The sequence below is a fragment of the Phyllobates terribilis genome, unplaced genomic scaffold, assembly GCF_046119375.1.
Source record: "Phyllobates terribilis strain yellow unplaced genomic scaffold, ASM4611937v1 Scaffold_9__5_contigs__length_417890890, whole genome shotgun sequence".
NCBI classification, from domain to species: Eukaryota; Metazoa; Chordata; class Amphibia; order Anura; family Dendrobatidae; genus Phyllobates; species Phyllobates terribilis.
Genome location: NW_027362769.1, coordinates 168,857,799 through 168,880,033, shown reverse-complemented (window position 1 = coordinate 168,880,033; position 22,235 = coordinate 168,857,799). Strand labels below are relative to the sequence as shown.

The 22,235-nt window shown below is 47.1% G+C and overlaps 1 protein-coding gene across 1 annotated transcript in view; it reads left to right on the top strand.

The window, feature by feature from the left end:
* The first annotated feature begins 19,046 nt into the window (after nucleotides 1-19,046).
* Nucleotides 19,047-22,235, top strand: part of TMEM198 (transmembrane protein 198) — a 32,476-nt gene continuing 29,287 nt past the window's right edge. The window contains exon 1 of the mRNA XM_073647325.1: nucleotides 19,047-21,334. The gene's annotated coding sequence lies outside the window, so the exon portion shown is untranslated. The remainder of the gene's footprint in view (nucleotides 21,335-22,235) is intronic.

Sequence of the window (22,235 nt, the reverse complement as noted above, 5' to 3'; positions counted from 1 at the left end):
ACTCTGGCGGGATCGATGATATGCTTCGGATCCTCCTCGAGATCAGACACCAGAAAGGATCGAGACAAGGCATCCGCCTTGACGTTTTTGTCAGCCGGGCGAAAATGAAGGACAAAATCAAAACGAGCAAAAAACAAGGACCACCGGGCTTGGCGCGGGTTAAGTCTCTGGGCATGCTGGAGGTAAGCCAAGTTCTTGTGGTCAGTGTAAATTATTACCGGGTGAAGAGCCCCCTCGAGCAGGTAACGCCACTCCTCCAATGCCAGTTTGATGGCCAATAACTCTCGGTCTCCTATGGAATAGTTGCGCTCAGAGGAGGAGAAGAGTTTAGAGAAGAAGCCACAAGTTACCATCCTCCCGGAAGATGATTTTTGAGTAAGTACCGCTCCGGCTCCAGAGGAGGAGGCGTCAACTTCCAGGAAGAACTGCTTGTTGCCATCTGGGCGATGCAGCACCGGGGCGGAAGAGAAGGCCTGTTTAAGGGAAAGAAAGGCCTCCTCTGCTTCGGGTGGCCACTCTTTGGGATTAGTACCTTTACGGGTGAGCGCAGAAATTGGGGCCGTCCGGGAAGAGAAGTGTGGTATGAAGAGGCGGTAGTAGTTGGCGAAGCCCAGGAAACGCTGAATGGCCTTCAACCCCTCCGGTCGGGGCCATTTCTCGATGGCAGACAGTTTCTCAGGATCCATTTGAAGGCCGGTCTGAGAGATAATGTAGCCCAGAAACGGAAGCGAGGTCTGCTCAAAGAGGCACTTCTCAAATTTAGCGTAGAGATGGTTCTGCCTTAGCCTGAGCAGGACCTGACGAACGTCCCTCCGGTGAGTCTGGAGATCCGGAGAGAAGACCAAGATGTCGTCCAGGTACACCACTACGCAGGAGTAGAGAAGGTCCCGGAAGATGTCATTGACCAACTCTTGAAAGACGGCAGGAGCGTTACAGAGACCAAAGGGCATTACCAGGTATTCATAGTGGCCGTCCCGGGTGTTGAATGCCGTCTTCCATTCATCCCCCTGACGAATACGAACCAGGTTGTACGCCCCACGAAGGTCCAGTTTGGTGAAGATCCTAGCCCCCCTCAGACGATCAAATAATTCTGGAATGAGCGGAAGGGGGTACTTATTCTTCACCGTGATCAGGTTTAGGCCTCTATAGTCTATACAGGGACGGAGAGAGCCGTCCTTCTTTTTGACGAAAAAGAAGCCTGCTCCCGCCGGGGAGGTAGATTTCCGGATGAATCCTCTGGCCAGATTCTCCTCAATATATTCGGACATTGACCGGGTCTCAGCAGCGGATAAAGGATAGATACGCCCACGGGGAGGAGTAGTACCGGGTAGCAGATCGATGGGACAGTCGTATGGTCTATGTGGTGGTAATGTCTCTGCCTCCTTTTTATTAAAGACATCTGCATAAGACCAATAAGGAATCGGAAGTCCAGGTAGATTAGCTGGGGTAGGAGAGGGACGAACGGGATGGACGGGAACCAGGCAGGTCTTATGACAGTCTTGTCCCCAGCGAAGGACCTCTCCGGTTTGCCAGTCTAGCACGGGTGCATGTCTCTGGAGCCAGGGCAGACCTAGCAAGAGGGCGTGAGAGAGTCCAGGCAGAACATGAAAGGAGATACTTTCAGAATGCAGCATTCCCACCTGCAGGGTAATGGATTCGGTGATGAGTTGAATGGGGCGAGGTAAGAGGCCCCCATCCACGGCAGCGACAGACAAGGGTACAGCCAGAGGTTTTGGTGGGGATGCGGTATTTCTCAACCAGGGACTGTGAAATAAGGTTCCCGGCTGCTCCAGAGTCAAGTTGGGCTAGTTCGAAATAACGGTTCTCCCCGTAGATGATCGAAACTGACAACAGCAGGGATGGAGAGGATTTATTCTTGTCTAGGTGGACCTCTCTGAGCGAACCTAGACACAGGCGTTTCCCGACCTCTCCGGGCAGGCACGGATCCGGTGCTCCTTACTGCCACAGTAGAAGCAGCTCCCCTCGGCACGGCGTGAGTCCTGACGGGTTTTGACCATCTTGGTCTGGTCGACCTGCATAGGCTCAGGAGAGTGTACCTGGGGAGAGATGGAGGGAATGACGGGTTTCTGGAAAGTAGGAGCTAAACGTGGAATCCTTCTCTCACGGGTGACCTCTTTGGCACGCTCCTGAAACCGTAGGTCAATTCGGGTGGCAAGAGTTATTAAGTCATCGAGAGTGGTAGGAATGTCCCGACCGGCAAGTTCATCTTTAATACGGCCGGACAGACCCTCCCAGAAGACGGAAACCAGAGCGTCGTTATCCCAGGCCAGCTCCGAGGCAAGGGTACGGAACCGTATGGCATATTGGCCCACGGTGAGACTCCCCTGACGGAGGCGTAGCAACGATGATGCAGATGAGGTCTTCCGTCCGGGTTCGTCGAAGACTTTCCGGAAAGCCGTGAGAAAAGCAGGCAAGTTGGACACCAGGGGGTCTCCTCTCTCCCATAGAGGATTCAGCCAGGCCAGGGCCTCCCCGGTGAGATGGGACATGATGAAGGCAATTTTGGCCCGGTCGGAGTTAAACTGGTAGGACAAAAGTTCAAAATGCAGGGTGCACTGATTCAAGAAGCCCCGAGCCTGGACGGGGTCGCCTCCGAAGCGAGGAGGTGCAGAAAGCCGGGGTCCGGGGTAGGATACCATAGTATTAGTGAGCAGCGGAGCCGCCGGATTGCAAGATATGGCACTGGCGGAGGTTGTTGGTGGATCAGACAGAGTGTTCAGGCGAGTATTAACATTCCGCAGGTGACCCAGGATGGCCTCCTGTTGGGACCTCTGACGGGACAGTTCAAGAGCGAGGTCCGAGAGCGAGGGAGCTTGGGTGCCACCGGGTTCCATGGCCCGAGCAAACTGTAACGGGTCCGGGAGGCGGAACCTCTGAGCTACTATACAAGGGGGCGGCCCTTGTAAGGGAGCGGGTGGCAGTCTCTGGGTGAACGGACAGGGAGTTACGGCAAGTGATCAGGGCAGTCTCTGGGTAAGGGGTAGGTACGACCTGTGATGGCAGAGCCTCCGGGTAGGCTAGCAGGCAGGTGGTAGATGTGTGCTCCCAGGTGAGCAAGCGAGAGTCTCTGGAATAGCTGATGGTCACCGCACGTGACAACGGGACCTCCGGGCTGGCAAGCAGGCAGGTAACGGAGATGCGCTCCCAGGTGAGCGGGCAAGAGTCTCTGGAATAGCTGATGGTCACCGCACGTGACAACGGGACCTCCGGGCTGGCAAGCAGGCAGGTAACGGAGATGCGCTCCCAGGTGAGCGGGCAAGAGTCTCTGAGATAGCTGGTGGTCACAGCACGTGACAACGGAGCCTCCGGACTGGCAAGCAGGCAGATAACGGAGAAGCGCTCCCAGGTGAGCGGGCAAGCTGGTCCATAGACAGACTGACCGGAGTAGTAAGGCAGACCGTCGGACCTCAGGCAAGCAGGCAGGTAGCTGACATGCGCTCCCAGGTGAGCGGGCAGGCTGGTCCTTAGACAGACTGACAGGAGAAGTAAGGCAGACCGTCGGACCTCAGACTGGCAGACAGGTAACAAGTATTCAGGCAGGAATCAGGCAGGTAACTGGCAGGTACTGGCAGGTAACTAGCAGGAAACTGGCAGGTAACTGGCAACGGGACCTGAGGGCTGAAGCACAGGTGAGACACAGGTGCAAACAACATTGCTCGGGCACCTCCATTTTGGAGGAGGTGCCTTATATATGATGAAGTCCTCCGGCCATTGGCCGGGGACTCTTTAGGGCGGCGCGCGCGGCCCCTTTAAGAGGAGGGGAGCGCGCGCGCGCGCGCCCTAAGCACAGGGGCCGGGAAGGAGCGCGCGCTGAGAGCAGAGCAGGAGGAGGACGCCGGGACGGAGCGCGCGCTGACAGCAGAGCGGAGGGAGGAAGCCGGGCACGGAGCAGAGCGGTGAGAGGAGCAGCGTCCCTGCCTAGCAGAGGGCAGGGACGCCGGCACTACAACAAGAATATAACTACTATAATACTGCTCCTATGTATAAGAATATAACTACTATAATACTGCACCTATGTGCAAGAATATAACTACTATAATACTGCTCCTATGTACAAGAATATAACTACTATAATACTGCCCCCTATGTACATGAGTATAACTACTATAATACTGCCCCTCTGTACAAGAATATAACTACTATAATACTGCTCCTATGTACAAGAATATAACTACTATAATACTGCCCCCTATGTACATGAGTATAACTACTATAATACTGCCCCTCTGTACAAGAATATAACTACTATAATACTACCCCGTATGTACAAGAATATAACTACTATAATACTGCCCCCTATGTACAAGAATATAACTACTATAATACTGCCCCCTATGTGCAAGAAAATAACTACTATAATACTGCCCCCTATGTACAAGAATATAACTACTATAATACTGCCCCCTATGTACAAGAATATAACTACTATAATACTGCCCCCTATGTACAAGAATATAACTACTATAATACTGCCCCCTATGTACAAGAATATAACTACTATAATACTGCCCCTATGTACAAGAATATAACTACTATAATACTACACCGTATGTACAAGAATATAACTACTATAATACTGCCCCCTATGTACAAGAATATAACTACTATAATACTGCCCCCTATGTACAAGAATATAACTACTATAATACTACACCGTATGTACAAGAATATAACTACTATAATACTGCCCCCTATGTACAAGAATATAACTACTATAATACTGCCCCCTATGTACAAGAATATAACTACTATAATACTACACCGTATGTACAAGAATATAACTACTATAATACTGCCCCTATGTACAAGAATATAACTACTATAATACTACACCGTATGTACAAGAATATAACTACTATAATACTGCCCCCTATGTACAAGAATATAACTACTATAATACTGCTCCCTATGTACAAGAATGTAACTACTATAATACTTCCCCTATGTACAAGAATATAACTACTTTAATACTGTCCCTATGTACAAGAATATAACTACTATAATACTGCTCCTATTTATAAGAATATAACTACTATAATACTGCTCCTATGTACAAGAATATAACTACTATAATACTGCTCCCTATGTACAAGAATATAACTACTATAATACTGCTCCTATTTATAAGAATATAACTATTATAATACTGCTCCTATTTATAAGAATATAACTACTATAATACTGCTCCTATGTACAAGAATATAACTACTATAATACTGCTCCTATGTACAAGAATATATCTACTATAATACTGCTCCTATGTACAAGAATATAACTACTATAATACTGCCCCCTATGTACAAGAATATAACTACTATAATACTGCTCCTATGTCCAAGAATATAACTACTATAATACTGCTCCTATGTACAAGAATATAACTGCTATAATACTGCCCCTATGTACAAGAATATAACTACTATAATACTACTCCTATGTACAAGAATATAACTACTATAATACTGCCCCTATGTACAAGAATATAACAACTATAATACTGCCCCCTATGTACAAGAATATAACTACTATAATACTGCCCCCTATGTACAAGAATATAACTACTATAATACTGCTCCTATGTGCAGGAATATAACTACTATAATACTGTCCCCTGTGTACAAGAATATAACTACTATAATACTGCTCCTATGTACAAGAATATAACTACTATAATACTGCTCCTATGTACAAGAATATAACAACTATAATACTGTCCCCTGTGTACAAGAATATAACTACTATAATACTGCCCCCTATATACAAGAATATAACTACTATAATACTGCTCCTATGTACAGGAATATAACTACTATAATACTGCCCCTATGTACAAGAATATAACTACTATAATACTGCCGCTATGTACAAGAATATAACTACTATAATACTGCCCCCTATGTACAAGAATATAACTACTATAATACTGCCCCCTATGTACCAGAATATAACTACTATAATACTGCTCCTATGTACAAGAATATAACTACTATAATACTGCCCCCTATGTACCAGAATATAACTACTATAATACTGCTCCTATGTACAAGAATATAACTACTATAATACTGCCCCTATGTACAAGAATATAACTACTATAATACTGCCCCTATGTATAAGAATATAACTACTATTATACTGCTCCTATGTACAAGAATATAACTACTATAATACTGCTCCTATGTACAAGAATATAACTACTGTAATACTGCCCCCTATGTACAACAATATAACTACTATAATACTGCTCCTATGTACAAGAATATAACTACTATAATACTGCCCTCTATGTACAAGAATATAACTACTATAATACTGCTCCTATGTACAAGAATATAACTACTATAATACTGCTCCCTATGTACAAGAATATAACTACTATAATACTGCCCCTATGTACAAGAATATAACTACTATAATGCGGCCCCCTATGTACAAGAATATAACTACTATAATACTGCTCCTATGTATAAGAATATAACTACTATACCCTCTCTTGTATGTACTAGTGTAGCATATGGTATGCGTTGCTGGGTCCTTTTTGTTTCTCCATAACATTGCCTAACTGGCCATTATGATAAACCATTATTTAATGGGTGTAATAACAAATTATTCAATAAATTACATCTTCCACAAAATAGTGATAAAAACTTAAAGTTTCTTTTGAGAATAACGCAACTCGCACATAATCATGCTGCCATGGAAAAAAAAAAAAAACACCAGGGCTTTCAGAATACAGTATTGAAAATAAAAATTGTGTGCATAATCATGCAGTCTCTAAGAGGTTAAACTGTAGGAATAATTTGTTCTTTAATCCTATATATAATAAATGACATTTAGCAATCGTTTGAAACAGTCAGAACGAAGAGTTTTATCCATTATTTGATACCCACGTTTAATAATAAGGATTGGTGGGCTTTGGAATTGAATGGGTTAATTTAATTTTTAAAGTGTTTGCCCTCTGGAAGACGAACCGAGGGATCGGTGAAGCAAAACTCTTTGTAGTTTTGCCGATTTTTCACACGCGGCTGATCTTGCAAACAGCGCAAGCATAAGTGTCAGGATTGTCCATTATCATAGGAAAGAAATGGACATCTGAGCCCACTTTCTTAATAGCTCCTCCGGGATTTCATCTTTTCTTAAAAAAGGAGGGAGCCTTAAAGGGGCCATGCACACAAAGAACTAGGGGACTTGACAGATTTTGTCTGAACAATCCAGTAATCTAGATTGTTCAAAGGGCGGAATTTGTAAAAATCTTACCCAAAGTTTTGAGGGCTATTGGTAGTTTGGAATAAAGGATCGTGATTTATGTTTGAAAAAACTGTTGAAATTTCAGATAACATTTATCTTGTTTATGGCCCTTTACAGAGGACCTGTCACTTGCCAAAAGTATGTAGTTCTTTTTTTTTTTTTACCTGGTGTAAATGCCGCTGTTCTCCTGAATCCGACAATGTTTTTCTTTTGTTCCTGCACCTCTCCATTCCGGAGATATGCCCCCGTCTTCCCTGATATAAATCTACTCTTGTTAGTCAAAGGGGTGTGGTCCTTTTCTCTCCTTTGAAGGTAGCTTCTTGAGGACCACGCCCAATTGGCTTAACAATGCAAAAATTATGTACATGGAAGAAGGGGCCGTATCTAAGGAATGGAGAGGCGCAAGAACAAAAGAAAAACATCGCCGGATTCAGGAGAACGGCGGCAGTTACACAAGGTATAAAAAAAATACATATAGCAAGTAACAAGTCTTCTTTAAAATCTGGAATTTTACCCAATAGACAGGAGTCTAGGAGCTGTGATAGTGGCCACATCGATAACAGCCATACTGGTGAATAGAAGGGGGCTGCCCATTTCAGGACCCTCGTCTATTATCTAGACTCTCTCATAGTGTGTAGTACTGCATTTCCCCTGTGGGGGCACTGTAGAGAAATTGAACCCTTATTGCTGAGCTCCGCTACAATGTCCCCAACCTGGCAGAAAATTAAAGGGACAGTAACCCTAGTTTTACTCTAGGGCCAGATGACCACAATTATCGCCTAACTAGAATCGCACTTTTCAGTTTCTAACACCAGAGGATCAATGGCCTCCAGTGGAGTGAAGCGTTTCCACACAGTTTTCATTATCCGAGCCCTATCAAATCATATTCACAACAGAATTAGAACTTTTAGGTTTTAAGGTGCTTTTTTTATAGGGTTAATTGCATTTTCTTCACAAAAATCATCATGTTTTGATGACTTTTAAGCTGACATTTTTCCCATAGACTTTTCAGTAGGACTTGAAAAACACCAGTAACTAAAAAAAAAAATGTTCATGCAAAAATGATATCATTTTTTTTTTACCTTTTAAAAAGGTGGATTTTTTTTCATGCATTTTTTTTTACTTAGACTATGTTCACATGGAGTTTTTGAGGGTGTTTTCTTTTTTTTTTAGTTTTAGCAGATCCTCTTCAAAACACTCCTCAAAAAATGCTTGGGAAACGTCCATTTTATTTATATTGGAAATCCACTTTAGCATTCATATGAAGATTTTTATGTTTTTTTTCTTCAAAAACACCTGGTGGAAAGATAATGGAATCTGCTCCAACTTGTGACTGTCCAATCAAAAGGCTTCAGGAAAAACATTCTTTCAAAACCGCTTCAGAAAATTAAAAACTACCTAAAAAAAATGCATTTTTATGAAGCAGTTTCCACTTGAAAAATATGTAGTTTTTGCTTTGTTTACAAATTCTGAGCCCTAAACTACAATACAAATAAATAGATCACTTAATGGAAGATCTAAATATCTCGGCAAAAATGGGAAAGTCTCCCACAGTATTGTTTTTATATAAATAAAGCATAATATAGTATCAGGAAAACCTGTGTTTTAAAGATTTCTGCTTCTCAGTGAATTTGAATATCTGTATACATTCAAAGACTGAAAACCTCCTTATATTTTGCAACAATTGTATTCAGTCTACAATCCTCTTTCTGCCTGGACTCCAGACAGATATATTTTGCCTGCACTTATACAATGTAACAAACTATCATAAAAGAGATCCTTGCGCTGCTGAGGAGTTTATAGGAAACCTTCCTTTTATACTGTAATATTTCTATAAAGAGTAAGGCCCCATACACATTACATTATAAGGCCCCATAAACATTACATTAAAGTGTCAGGGGTGTGTCTGGTGTGACAGACAGTCGCTCTGCATCTGGCTGCAGAAGGTCACTGCGTTTGGCATTGCAGACTTCTTCCTAAATCCTTCTCACCTGGTCTGGGTGTTTATAAATGCTCAGTCTGCTTCAGGGAGTTGCCGGTGATATTCACATTTCCCCTTGTGAAGGCTTGGCGCTACAGCAGTCGGCTAGCTTCCTCTCTGGTGCCCTTGGAGGACGTTTGGTGTTATCGCTCTGGTGTCTGCTCAAGCTAAGTTTTCCCCCTTTGTTTGTCTCCCTTGTTGTCTTTAGTTTAGTGGGGACTGACCAGTTCTCACCCCCCCCCCTCCCTATCTAGGGCCCAGCTCTAGGGATATACAGGGCTTAGGTTTCTTGCTCGGCAATTGGTATGGAAACAATATAGGGACGGTAGGGTAGGCAAAGTGTTATTAGATCCGCCTAAGGGTCTCCACTCCCCCTTTCCTTAGTGTACGGGCTTTCTTCCTCTTATCCCTTCGAGTTGCACTTAGTCTTTCCCATATTGTGCGTGACATAAAGTTAACCGAACCCGCCAGCATCTGGATGATCTGCTGACAGTTTAATGTGTATATAAAACTGTGGCTGGTAGGAACTAATCTGTCTGGGATAGCGCATTACAGAGAAATGGTGCAGCGCAAGCAAAGTCATGGAAATATGAGTGGAAGGTTTGGATTACGAATGATGTTATTCAATCATTGGCAGAATGTAGAGCCTGAATATGAGAGCACTTCTGAATAAATTATTGAGATGATACACAGAAAAAAGAAGAATTATATGGAACTTGGTATTGGTTAGGACAAGTCATCAATATGAGATAACTGGGGGTCCAACACCTGACTCCCCCACAATCAGCTTGTCACAGCTCTGCAATAGTTGGTAGCACCTCATACACCGTGTTGTGGCCGTTTCCAGTTATTGCTTCTCAGATCACATTCAGTTTAATGGGAACTGTGCTGCAGTACCCAAGAACGGCCACCATACAGTATGGGGAGCTGTGCATTGAAGTCTATGGAAAACTGATGCGTTAATTAGCCATCAGTTTTTCTTTCATTTGAAAAGGATCCGGTTTTTGCTCACTAAATCAGTTTCAAATGAAACAAAATTGATGGCTATTTAACTGATCAGTTTTCCATAGACTTCTATGTTAAAAAAACAGATCTGGTTGGAATAATGTTTTTTAGCTGGACAAAAAAGACAACTTTTTTTTGTTAACAGGTTGCTGCTGGATCTGTTCTAACTGATGATCACTGGACATCTGAACATAAAAAAGTTTTATTCCCCTCTTAGGCTTCTTCTTTGTTAATGGGACAGGAGCTTTATTGCCCTGTTATTAGGGAGCTGGTATCCCCAGAGTTTATGTTGCTGGGTTTGAATAGAGATAATAGACTCCCTGTAAACTGATCAAAGCAACTTTTAAGTCTATCAACGTGTAATGTCACTGCTGCTGGATGGTCATACTCTCAGGATAAATTCTGCAGGTGCACTGAGACCATCCCCATCCCGCTAATCTGTCAGGTTCTAGGTGAGGGGGTATTTTATAAAGTGTAAGTCACAGTGGGGATCACTATATGGACCAACCACTGCTGGGTTCATGGTGTCAGTCCAGTATTTGTTTTAGGCTATGTTCCCATGATGAGTTTTTGATGATGCCTTTTTCCGAAAAAAAAAGCAAGTACCCTATTTTACTTGGTGGGTGCAGAAATGGTGCAAAAAAATCTTAAACATCAAAAGCTCATAGTGGGAGCATAGCCTACTAGTCACAGGAAAGTTACTTTCTAATACACTTTTTGTGTCAACGAATGGGAACATTTGAAAGCCCTGTACATACCTGGTACTTCTCAGAGCTGTAGATTTGTTACAATTGCTTTCCAGTCTAGCCAAGCCTTTATGAGGTTAACACATAACCAGCCCAAATCTTCCCAGTCTTGACAGTTTTCTAAATTTTATTAGTTCCATTAAAATATGTGTATATCAGTTCATTCCAGAGACAAAAACTGTGCAGACCTGATAGTTGTCACTGCTGAAGGTTTGCTACAGTTGCATCCAGTTCAGAGAATCCTCTGTGAGCCGAGCACATCATCAGTATATTTCTATCTCTTGTCCTGATAGTTTGATACATTGTATCAGTGATACTATTGTTCCTCAGTTTGTATTTGTTTAAACCTTAGAGTGTAAACAAGGACGTTTCCATTTACCAAATGGTGAGGATAGGAAACAGAAATGTGCACAACTTTTCATAGGACTATGCAGTCTGGTAAATTAACCCTTTTCCATAAGACTTTTTAGTGCAAAACTATATCAAACAGGGGGGGGGGGGGTCTCTCACCATATAGACCCTTTATTAGCCAGCTTCTTCATGTATTACATGGTCGGCTGTTAGAGGCCATGACAGCCGGACCAGGGTAGTGCAAAGTTCCTCAGCCGGCCCTCAAATGTTAGAATTCGAGGTACCTCTTGCGATTGCTGGCCCCCACGACATCATGGTGTGACGGCATGACACATGTTCCATAGTTTTGTGGTTTTTAACGTTGAAAGTAGACTTAAGTCCATCGAGTTCAGCCTATAGCCTAACATGCTGATCCAGAGAAAGGTAAAAATCCCATGGGGCCAACATTAATAGTTCCACGGCAGGGGAAAAATGCCTTCCTGACTCCACATACGGCAATCAGATTAGTTCCCTGGATCAACACCCATCACAGGATCTGGTGCCCATAATCTGTAATATTATATTTTTCAAGAAAGGCATCCAGGCCCTTCTTGAATAATGTCATGATGTGTGTGGTCTAGTCTCAGGTCCCGAGGTCTGACTTCGGCTTAAAAGGAGTCTCCAGCCCAAACTGACAGTATACACTAAACGCACAGCCATGTAGAGGATATAGTCATTTTAGAAATCGCACTGTTACGCACCTGCCCCTGTCCATTACATTTTCTTGTTTTCCACGTCGGGCATTGCAAATAGCCCGGCGTGTTCCCATGTGTTGTATTTCCTAGGTTTATATAAGGCCTCCCAAGACACACACCTGTGTATTGGCATTATATTAATACTTTCTAGTAACTCTTTTAGTTTGTCTGTGCACAGTTCCAATCTTCAGGCTCCAGATCGTCTTCTGGTCGCCTGTAGTTTCCAGTCCTGGAAATATTTGTCTGTGGCTTCCAGTAACCCTGCTGCCTGTCAGTGGTCTTCAGGACTTCACTTGTCGGTGGCTTCCAGTAACCCTGCTGCCTGTCAGTGGTCTTCAGGACTTCACTTGTCTGCGGCTTCCAGTAACCCTGCTGCTTGTCAGTGGTCTTCAGGACTTCACTTGTCAGTGGCTTCCAGTAACCCTGCTGCCTGTCAGTGGTCTTCAGGACTTCACTTGTCTGTGGCTTCCAGTAACCTTGCTGCCTGTCAGTGGTCTTTGTAATGCACACGCCCGGGCTGAGCGGCGTGTGCGTGTGATTCCACTGGACCGTGCCGGAGAGTGATTGCCTGGAGGGGCGTAACTAGGTATTCACCCGATCCGACCAGGGTCGCACGACGGCATACGACGCCAGTGCACCAAGGAGGAACCGAGCAGAGGGACCAGGTGCTACTCCAGGACAGACCCCGGACACGGCTGTTGACCCACACAGGGGAACACAGGAACAGACTGGTTAGGCTGGCGCACTGACTGGTGGGTATAGGCAGGCACGAGTGGTATGCAGGCAGGCGGGTATGCAGGCAGGGGGGTACAGGCAAGCACAGCTAGAGTGCAGACAGGAAGGCACTAGCAGGTAGGAACACTGGCGGGATAGGACCCAGTACACACTGGGACTCTGGAACAGAACCACAGATGTGGCGGACAAACACAGCAGAGTGAGGCCGCCCAGAGAGGTGAGCGAGAACAGGGCAGGACAAGACCGCCAGGAGCGGTGAGCAAAGGGTCAGAGCTGAGCGAGACTGCCGGAGCAGTGAGCAATAGTAAAGCAGGACGAGACCGCCTGGAGCAGTGAGCAAGAGTGGAGCAAGACTGCCGGAGCAGTGAGCAAAAGGGTCAGAGTGGAGCAAGGCTGCCGGAGCAGCGAGCAAAGGAGTCAGAGCAGGCTAGAACCGCCGGAGCGGTAAGCAAAGGAGTCAGAGCAGACTAGAACCGCCGGAGCGGTGAGCAAAGGAGTCAGAGCAGACTAGAACCGCCGGAGCGGTGAGCAAAGGAGTCAGAGCAGACTAGAACCGCCGGAGCGGTGAGCAAAGGAGTCAGAGCAGACTAGAAACGCCGGAGCGGTGAGCAAAGGAGTCAGAGCAGGCTAGAACCGCCGGAGCAGTGAGCAAAGGAGTCAGAGCAGGCAAGGCTGAGTAGGGGGGACAGGGCTCTGTTCACACGGAACAGACAGGAAGGGAAAGGCAGAGCCAGACACCCACAGGGTACTTGCAGTGAAGTAGCGAGTGGACCACAAACTCACAAACGGGAGTACAGAGACAACAGGCAGGAGTTAGGTACGAGTTCTGACTCTGCAGAAAAAGGAAAGGAACGGACATAGAGAAAAGACAGATGAAAGATAGGAGAGAGTACAGACTGGAACTGAGTGTACGGACGAGACCGACACAGGAGCGGGACACAGGAGCGGGTCTGGGAATACGGCCCCCAGAGAGGCAGGACGAACAGGCAAGGAGCGTGTTCAGACAGAACAGACAAGATACAGGAGCAGGTCTGGGTAATTGGCCCCCAGAGAGGCGGGACAAACAGGCAAGGAGCGTGTTCAGACAGGACAGACAAGATACAGGAACGGATCTAGGTAATCGGCCCCTAGAAGGCGGGAGGAACAGGCTAGGAGCGTGTTCAGACAGGACAGACAAGATACAGGAACGGATCTAGGTAATCGGCCCCTAGAAGGCGGGAGGAACAGGCTAGGAGCATGTTCAGACAGGCCTGGAAATACAGCCTCCAGGAAAGGCAGCAGGCAAGAGTACACAGACAGGACTCAGTTCAGACACGGGAACTGATACCGCAAGGCAGGAGACATAGACAGGACTCAGTTCAGACACGGGAACTGATACCGCAAGACAGGAGACAAAGAACGGGACCTGGCATCTTCAGAGTGAAGGCACACACTGAATGAAACACTATGCTCAGGCAGGGATAGATGGGAGCAGCTGAGCTATATACCAGGTGACAGACAGCAATAGGCTGAGGACGCACAAGGGGTGTGACCCACAGCAGGTACAAAAAGCAGGAAGTGATCGGGCGCCGCCCTTAAGCAGCAGAAACAGACAATCAGACAGCAAGGAGGGAAGCCAGAGAGACATTCTGGACAGGAGATCAAGTGCGCGCTCTTGCACAGTGGGAGATGGACCACTATGCAAGGACGCCGCCAGGTATGTTACAGTCTTCAGGACTTCACTTGTCAGTGGCTTCCAGTAACATTGCTGCCTGTCAGTGGTCTTCAGGACTTCACTTGTCTGTCGCTTTCAGTAACCCTGCTGCCTGTCAGTGGCATTCAGAACTTCACTTGTCTGCGGCTTCCAGTTACCCTGCTGCCTGTCAGTGGTCTTCAGGACTTCACTTGTCTGTCGCTTTCAGTAACCCTGCTGCCTGTCAGTGGTCTTCAGGACTTCACTTGTCGGTGGCTTCCAGTAACCTTGCTGCCTGTCAGTGGTCTTCAGGACTTCACTTGTCTGCGGCTTCCAGTTACCCTGCTGCCTGTCAGTGGCATTCAGAACTTCACTTGTCTGTGGCTTTCAGTAACCCTGCTGCCTGTCAGTGGTCTTCAGGACTTCACTTGTCAGTGGCTTCCAGTAACCCTGCTGCCTGTCAGTGGCATTCAGAACTTCACTTGTCTGTGGCTTTCAGTAACCCTGCTGCCTGTCAGTGGTCTTCAGGACTTCACTTGTCTGCGGCTTCCAGTAACCCTGCTGCCTGTCAGTGGTCTTCAGGACTTCACTTGTCTGTGGCTTCCAGTAACCCTGCTGCCTGTCAGTGGTCTTCAGGACTTCACTTGTCTGCGGCTTCCAGTAACCCTGCTGCCTGTCAGTGGTCTTCAGGACTTCACTTGTCTGTGGCTTCCAGTAACCTTGCTGCCTGTCAGTGGTCTTCAGGACTTCACTTGTCTGCGGCTTGCAGTTACCCAGCTGCCTGTCAGTGGTCTTCAGGACTTCACTTGTCTGTGGCTTTCAGTAACCCTGCTGCCTGTCAGTGGTCTTCAGGACTTCACTTGTCAGTGGCTTCCAGTAACCCTGCTGCCTGTCAGTGGCATTCAGAACTTCACTTGTCTGTGGCTTTCAGTAACCCTGCTGCCTGTCAGTGGTCTTCAGGACTTCACTTGTCTGTGGCTTCCAGTAACCTTGCTGCCTGTCAGTGGTCTTCAGGACTTCACTTGTCTGCGGCTTCCAGTAACCCTGCTGCCTGTCAGTGGTCTTCAGGACTTCACTTGTCTGTGGCTTCCAGTAACCCTGCTGCCTGTCAGTGGTCTTCAGGACTTCACTTGTCTGCGGCTTCCAGTAACCCTGCTGCCTGTCAGTGGTCTTCAGGACTTCACTTGTCTGTGGCTTCCAGTAACCCTGCTGCCTGTCAGTGGTCTTCAGGACTTCACTTGTCTGTGGCTTCCAGTAACCCGGCTGCCTGTCAGTGGTCTTCAGGACTTCACTTGTCTGTGGCTTTCAGTAACCCTGCTGCCTGTCAGTGGTCTTCAGGACTTCACTTGTCAGTGGCTTCCAGTAACCCTGCTGCCTGTCAGTGGCATTCAGAACTTCACTTGTCTGTGGCTTTCAGTAACCCTGCTGCCTGTCAGTGGTCTTCAGGACTTCACTTGTCTGTGGCTTCCAGTAACCTTGCTGCCTGTCAGTGGTCTTCAGGACTTCACTTGTCAGTGGCTTCCAGTAACCCTGCTGCCTGTCAGTGGCATTCAGAACTTCACTTGTCTGTGGCTTTCAGTAACCCTGCTGCCTGTCAGTGGTCTTCAGGACTTCACTTGTCTGTGGCTTCCAGTAACCTTGCTGCCTGTCAGTGGTCTTCAGGACTTCACTTGTCTGCGGCTTCCAGTAACCCTGCTGCCTGTCAGTGGTCTTCAGGACTTCACTTGTCTGTGGCTTCCAGTAACCCTGCTGCCTGTCAGTGGTCTTCAGGACTTCACTTGTCTGCGGCTTCCAGTAACCCTGCTGCCTGTCAGTGGTCTTCAGGACTTCACTTGTCTGTGGCTTCCAGTAACCTTGCTGCCTGTCAGTGGTCTTCAGGACTTCACTTGTCTGCGGCTTGCAGTTACCCTGCTGCCTGTCAGTGGTCTTCAGGACTTCACTTGTCTGTGGCTTCCAGTAACCCTGCTGCCTGTCAGTGGTCTTCAGGACTTCACTTGTCTGCGGCTTCCAGTAACCCTGCTGCCTGTCAGTGGTCTTCAGGACTTCACTTGTCTGTGGCTTCCAGTAACCTTGCTGCCTGTCAGTGGTCTTCAGGACTTCACTTGTCTGCGGCTTGCAGTTACCCGGCTGCCTGTCAGTGGTCTTCAGGACTTCACTTGTCTGTGGCTTTCAGTAACCCTGCTGCCTGTCAGTGGTCTTCAGGACTTCACTTGTCAGTGGCTTCCAGTAACCCTGCTGCCTGTCAGTGGCATTCAGAACTTCACTTGTCTGTGGCTTTCAGTAACCTTGCTGCCTGTCAGTGGTCTTCAGGACTTCACTTGTCTGTGGCTTCCAGTAACCTTGCTGCCTGTCAGTGGTCTTCAGGACTTCACTTGTCTGCGGCTTCCAGTAACCCTGCTGCCTGTCAGTGGTCTTCAGGACTTCACTTGTCTGCGGCTTCCAGTAACCCTGCTGCCTGTCAGTGGTCTTCAGGACTTCACTTGTCTGTGGCTTCCAGTAACCTTGCTGCCTGTCAGTGGTCTTCAGGACTTCACTTGTCTGCGGCTTGCAGTTACCCGGCTGCCTGTCAGTGGTCTTCAGGACTTCACTTGTCTGTGGCTTTCAGTAACCCTGCTGCCTGTCAGTGGTCTTCAGGACTTCACCTGTTTGCAGCTTCTGGTGGCCTTGCTGCCTGTCAGTGGTTTTGAAGACTTCTCATGTTTGTCTGTGGCTTACAGTAACTCTGCTACCTGTCAGTCGTGTCCTGGACCACTTTAAGACTTTCAGTTCTTCTCTACATGTCCGCCTTTGGCTTCCATGACTTCTCCTGTCCACTTGCAGCTTCCCGGATCCCTTTATGACTTTTAGTTTGCCTCCAGTAACTCAGCTATTTCCTGCGTGCAACACCCGCCTCCTGCACCGACGCCAGTGGCCCGTGTGGCTATCCGGACCTTGGGCTTAGAGGATCCACCTCACCTAGTGAGCCCGTTTCCTGTAACAAGCACCTTTAGTGTTTAGTGTCTCTGTTGTGCAGAGACTGAGGTTTAATCAAATGTGCAACTTTGGGAGCTTGGTGCACCCTGGGTGTGATCAAAATTCTCAGTGGACGTTCCACCCATTCATTTTACATACCACGCCTTCCTAACTGGTGATTGACAGTACTTGCTTGGCTGGGGTGAGCACTGTCTGCAGAGAAAGGTCAGAAAACCAGCACCATCAATCACCAGTGAAAGAGGCAGAGACATGGAAAACCAATGGGTGAAACGGTGCCTTGAGCCTCTTGGCCACACCCAAGGTGCACCAAGCCTTATTATTAGCATATTTGATTAAAGTTTTTTTTTTTCAGAATGGAGACAGCAGCTAGAACACTAAGGTGTTATTTTTATAGGGGCTATATGCCCTAAAAGGCTACAGTATATGAATAGTGTATACTGTCAGTTTGGGCTAACACACTCCCTTTAAAATAGGAATGGCTAGATCTTTAGAAGGATTGTCCCGTAAACAACATTTATCACTTATCCACAGGGCAGATCATAACTGAGAGTCCGGCTGCTGAGACCCCACTGATATTAAGAAGGTCCCCTCTGTGTAGAACAGTTACTGAGCATGTGCGACCACCTACTATAGATGGATAATGGAGTGGTGGTCGCACGTACTCACTAATGGTTCATCCACAGACTCTAGGACCTTGTCTAGCGATCAGCGTTGATCCCAGCAGTTGGACCCCCAGCGATCATACAGTTATTACCTGTCTTGTGGATAGATGATAAATGCTTATGTGATAACCCCTTCAAGGCTTAATGTACAGAAGGAAATCTGTTTAAAAATGGGATCACATAACCAATATCCATCTTATTGGGCACTTATAGGGCTGGGGAGGGAGAAACCCCTGCAAACTGCTTATCAAGGATTGTACAAAAGTGAACTTCCCCTTTAAGTTACCAATTCCCATTATTGGTTTATACGCAGATCTCATAGACAGACGCCTCTGCCCACAATCTGCGCAATTCAGGACTTTTTTTTTTAGCCGTTGTCAGTTCTCCCATCAGGTATAAAACAAAACAGGTAAAAAGCGCAATTTATTTCCAGCCGCCGTAGTCTGTAACATATAGGAATGTCATATATGTGTGTATCTATAGGCCCAATTCCTGCCATCTGCGAGCACATAGGCACCGGCTAAGCAATATAAATATAAATATAGTGTCAGAATGTAAATGTCTGTCTGTGGTTCTGATAATTATACAGATGCATTTATCCAATTAGGATCCAGAACTCGCCTCCCCCCTGCCCATGTTATAAATACACTCTGGTGGGTGGGCTGTGATTGCTGGGATTCTAGGTTTCTATAAGCCTGGTCTGATGCATGTTAGTGGAGGCTAAATGAAGATGTCACAGGGTCCAGCCCCCACAGCTGCTGCTCCTCTGCCATCACACATGAGGTGTCAGGGTGCAGAGCTGGCACCCAGGACAGAGCCACTGTGCAACCAAGTGGTACAGCCCCAGTGCTTTCTTCCCAGTGACTGCTCTCCCCCTTCTGTCAGCGGTTGGTTTGTCCCGCCTGCTGCTTCTAGTCTAGGAGCTGTCCAGCAGCATCAGGAGGGGAGAAGGGAGGAGGAGGAGGAGGCTGCAGGGAGAGGAGACTTCTAGAGCAAAACAAAGGGGCAAAGCACAGGAGCGGGGGAGCTAGAGAGTGCAGGGGCGACAGAAGGCGTGAATTGCCAGCTAGGGTACCAGGGGTAAGAGAAGCCATAGCCAGCTAGAGTGCAAGGGGTACGAGAGGGCATGACCTGCCAGCTAGAGTGCCAGGGGTTAGATGGCATAGGTAGCCAGGATGCCAGGGATAAGAGAGGGTATAGGCAGCTAGGGTACAGGGGATAAGAGAGGGCATAGGCAGCTAGGGTACAGGGGATAAGAGAGGGCATAGGCAGCTAGGGTACAAGGGGTAAGAGAGGGCCTAGGCAGCTAGGGTACAGGGGGTAAGAGAGGGCATAGTCAGCTAGGGTACAAGGGGTAAGAGAGGGCATAGTCAGCTAGGGTACAAGGGGAAAGAGAGCGTATAGGCAGCTAGGGTACAGGGGATAAGAGAGGGCATGACCTGCCAGCTAGAGTGCCAGGGGTTAGATGGCATAGGTAGCCAGGATGCCAGGGATAAGAGAGGGTATAGGCAGCTAGGGTACAGGGGATAAGAGAGGGCATAGGCAGCTAGGGTACAGGGGGTAAGAGAGGGCATAGTCAGCTAGGGTACAAGGGGTAAGAGAGGGCCTAGGCAGCTAGGGTACAGGGGGTAAGAGAGGGCATAGTCAGCTAGGGTACAAGGGGTAAGAGAGGGCATAGTCAGCTAGGGTACAAGGGGTAAGAGAGGGTATAGGCAGCTAGGGTACAGGGGATAAGAGAGGGCATAGGCAGCTAGGGTACAGGGGATAAGAGAGGGTCTAGGCAGCTAGGGTACAGGGGGTAAGAGAGGGCCTGGTCAGCTAGGGTACAATGGGTAAGAGAGGGCATAGTCAGCTAGAGTACAAGGGGTAAGAGAGGCCATGAATTGCCAACTAAGGTACTGGGGTAAGACAGGGCATAGCCAGCTAGGGTGCCAGGGATAAGAGAGGGTATAACCAGCTAGGATACCAGGGGTAAGAGAGGGCATAGGCAGCTAGTTAAGTCAGTGGAAAGCGAATGTATGGGTAGTTTGCACCTTATGGCATAATCTGATCCAAAGGGCCGAAACAGTAAGCTAAAATGCTGGCTATGGTGCCAAGGGGCATAAGCTTTTAATTAGCTGGGATACCCAGGAAACAGAATGGGCGTGTGCTGTTAGCTAGGGTACTCCATGCTAAGAGGGCATACATGGCTGCTCGAGGGAGAAAAGCATAAGCTGCTGGGATACACACAGATAAGACTGGGCATGAGCTGCTAGGATTCAGAGGGACTGGGCATGAGCTGCTAGCTGGGATACACAGGTAAGACTGGGCATGAGCTGCTAGCTGGGATACACAGGTAAGACTGGGCATGAGTTTATATGGGCTTGACAAAAGCATAACCAGCCATATATGTGAAATACCCAGCAGTTAAAAAAAGATATAGAGTGTTAGATCGCTACACAGCAGGGAAGTAGTAGGCATGGAGTAATAGCTGAGATACCCAGGGGTCAGCAGAAGAATAAACCTGGTGGTAAACTCAGAAGCTGAAGCAGCCTGATAGCTGCAATGCCCAGGAGCCAGAGAGGGCATCAGCTGCGAAAATAACCAGGGGTAAGAAAAAGCTGCCAGGATACTTAGGAGTACCAGGGGGCATCAACTGTCAGAATACCTACAGGTTACAGAGAACATCAGCTGCTAGGATACCTACAGGTTACAGAGGGCATCAGCTGCTAGGATACCTACAGGTTGCAGAGGGCATCAGCTGCCAGGATACCTTGATGTAACAGGGCACAGACTTTTTGCTAAAAAAACACAGAAGTGCAAAAGGGAAGGCAGGAGGTGTGAGAGGCAGAGACAGCAGACACAAGGAGGGCAGGGTGAGGGGGAAGGGAGGGGAGCGGGGGGAGGTCTCTATTCACAAAGCCCCTCCAACCGCAGAGGGAGAAGGAAGGAGAGAAAAGAGATGGGGACAAAGAGAAGAAGAGAGTGATGGCAGGAGAGAGGGCACAGCCTCATCCACAGCAGGACCATGAGATGCCAGGCATGGAGGAGACAGACACAATGTATCAGAGACTGCAGGGAGACCTGTGACAGCCATTGACAGCCCAGCCCCAGAGACCCCTCCTGGCTGCAGATCAGAGACTGCATCACATTCAATAGGATGAGAAGAGACTGGTCAGAGACAGCAAGAGACTGCTGCAAGGATCTAGTGACAGCTCCCCATCATGGTAAGTCTCCAGGACACCTCCCACGGATGTGACTCACCCCACCCCACCATTCCCACCTGCCCCCTGGTATTACTAATCCAATCATTGCAACCCACCCCTTGGCAGTGCCCACACCATGATGTGCCAGCTGGGCCTGGGCCTGAGCCTGGGAGGCGAAAGGTTAAACGCCCCTCCTGTGTATGGGCTGATGCCCGGTGTGTATGGGCGATGGAGGGTGAGGTCTGGTGGGAAGATGAAGGAGCAGAGGCCTCGGAGGGTCTCTGCGGATCATCCGACATCGCCACCTTGTATCAGCACTGCTGAGATCCACAGGGAGAAGGCTGTGGGTGCAGGTGTAAGGGGTCTGCCCGACTGAGGGGGAGGGGACGACAGCCTGGGGTACAGGGGTGCTGCTATACAGAGCTGTGTACATGGTGTGTATATATATATATCTACAGTGTCTGATACAGAGCTGTGTACATGGTATATATATATATATAGTGTCTGATACAGAGCTGTGTACATGGTATATATATATATAGTGTCTGATACAGAGCTGTGTACATGGTGTATATATATATATATATAGTGTATGATACAGACCTGTGTACATGGTGTATATATATATATATATAGTGTATGATACAGACCTGTGTACATTGTGTATATATATATATATAGTGTCTGATACAGAGCTGTGTACATGGTATATATATATATATAGTGTCTGATACAGAGCTGAGTACATGGTGTGTATATATATATATCTACAGTGTCTGATACAGAGCTGTGTACATGGTATATATATATATATATATCTACAGTGTCTGATACAGAGCTGTGTACATGATGTGTAAATATATATAGTGTCTGATACAGAGCTGTGTACATTGTGTATATATATATATATATATATATAGTG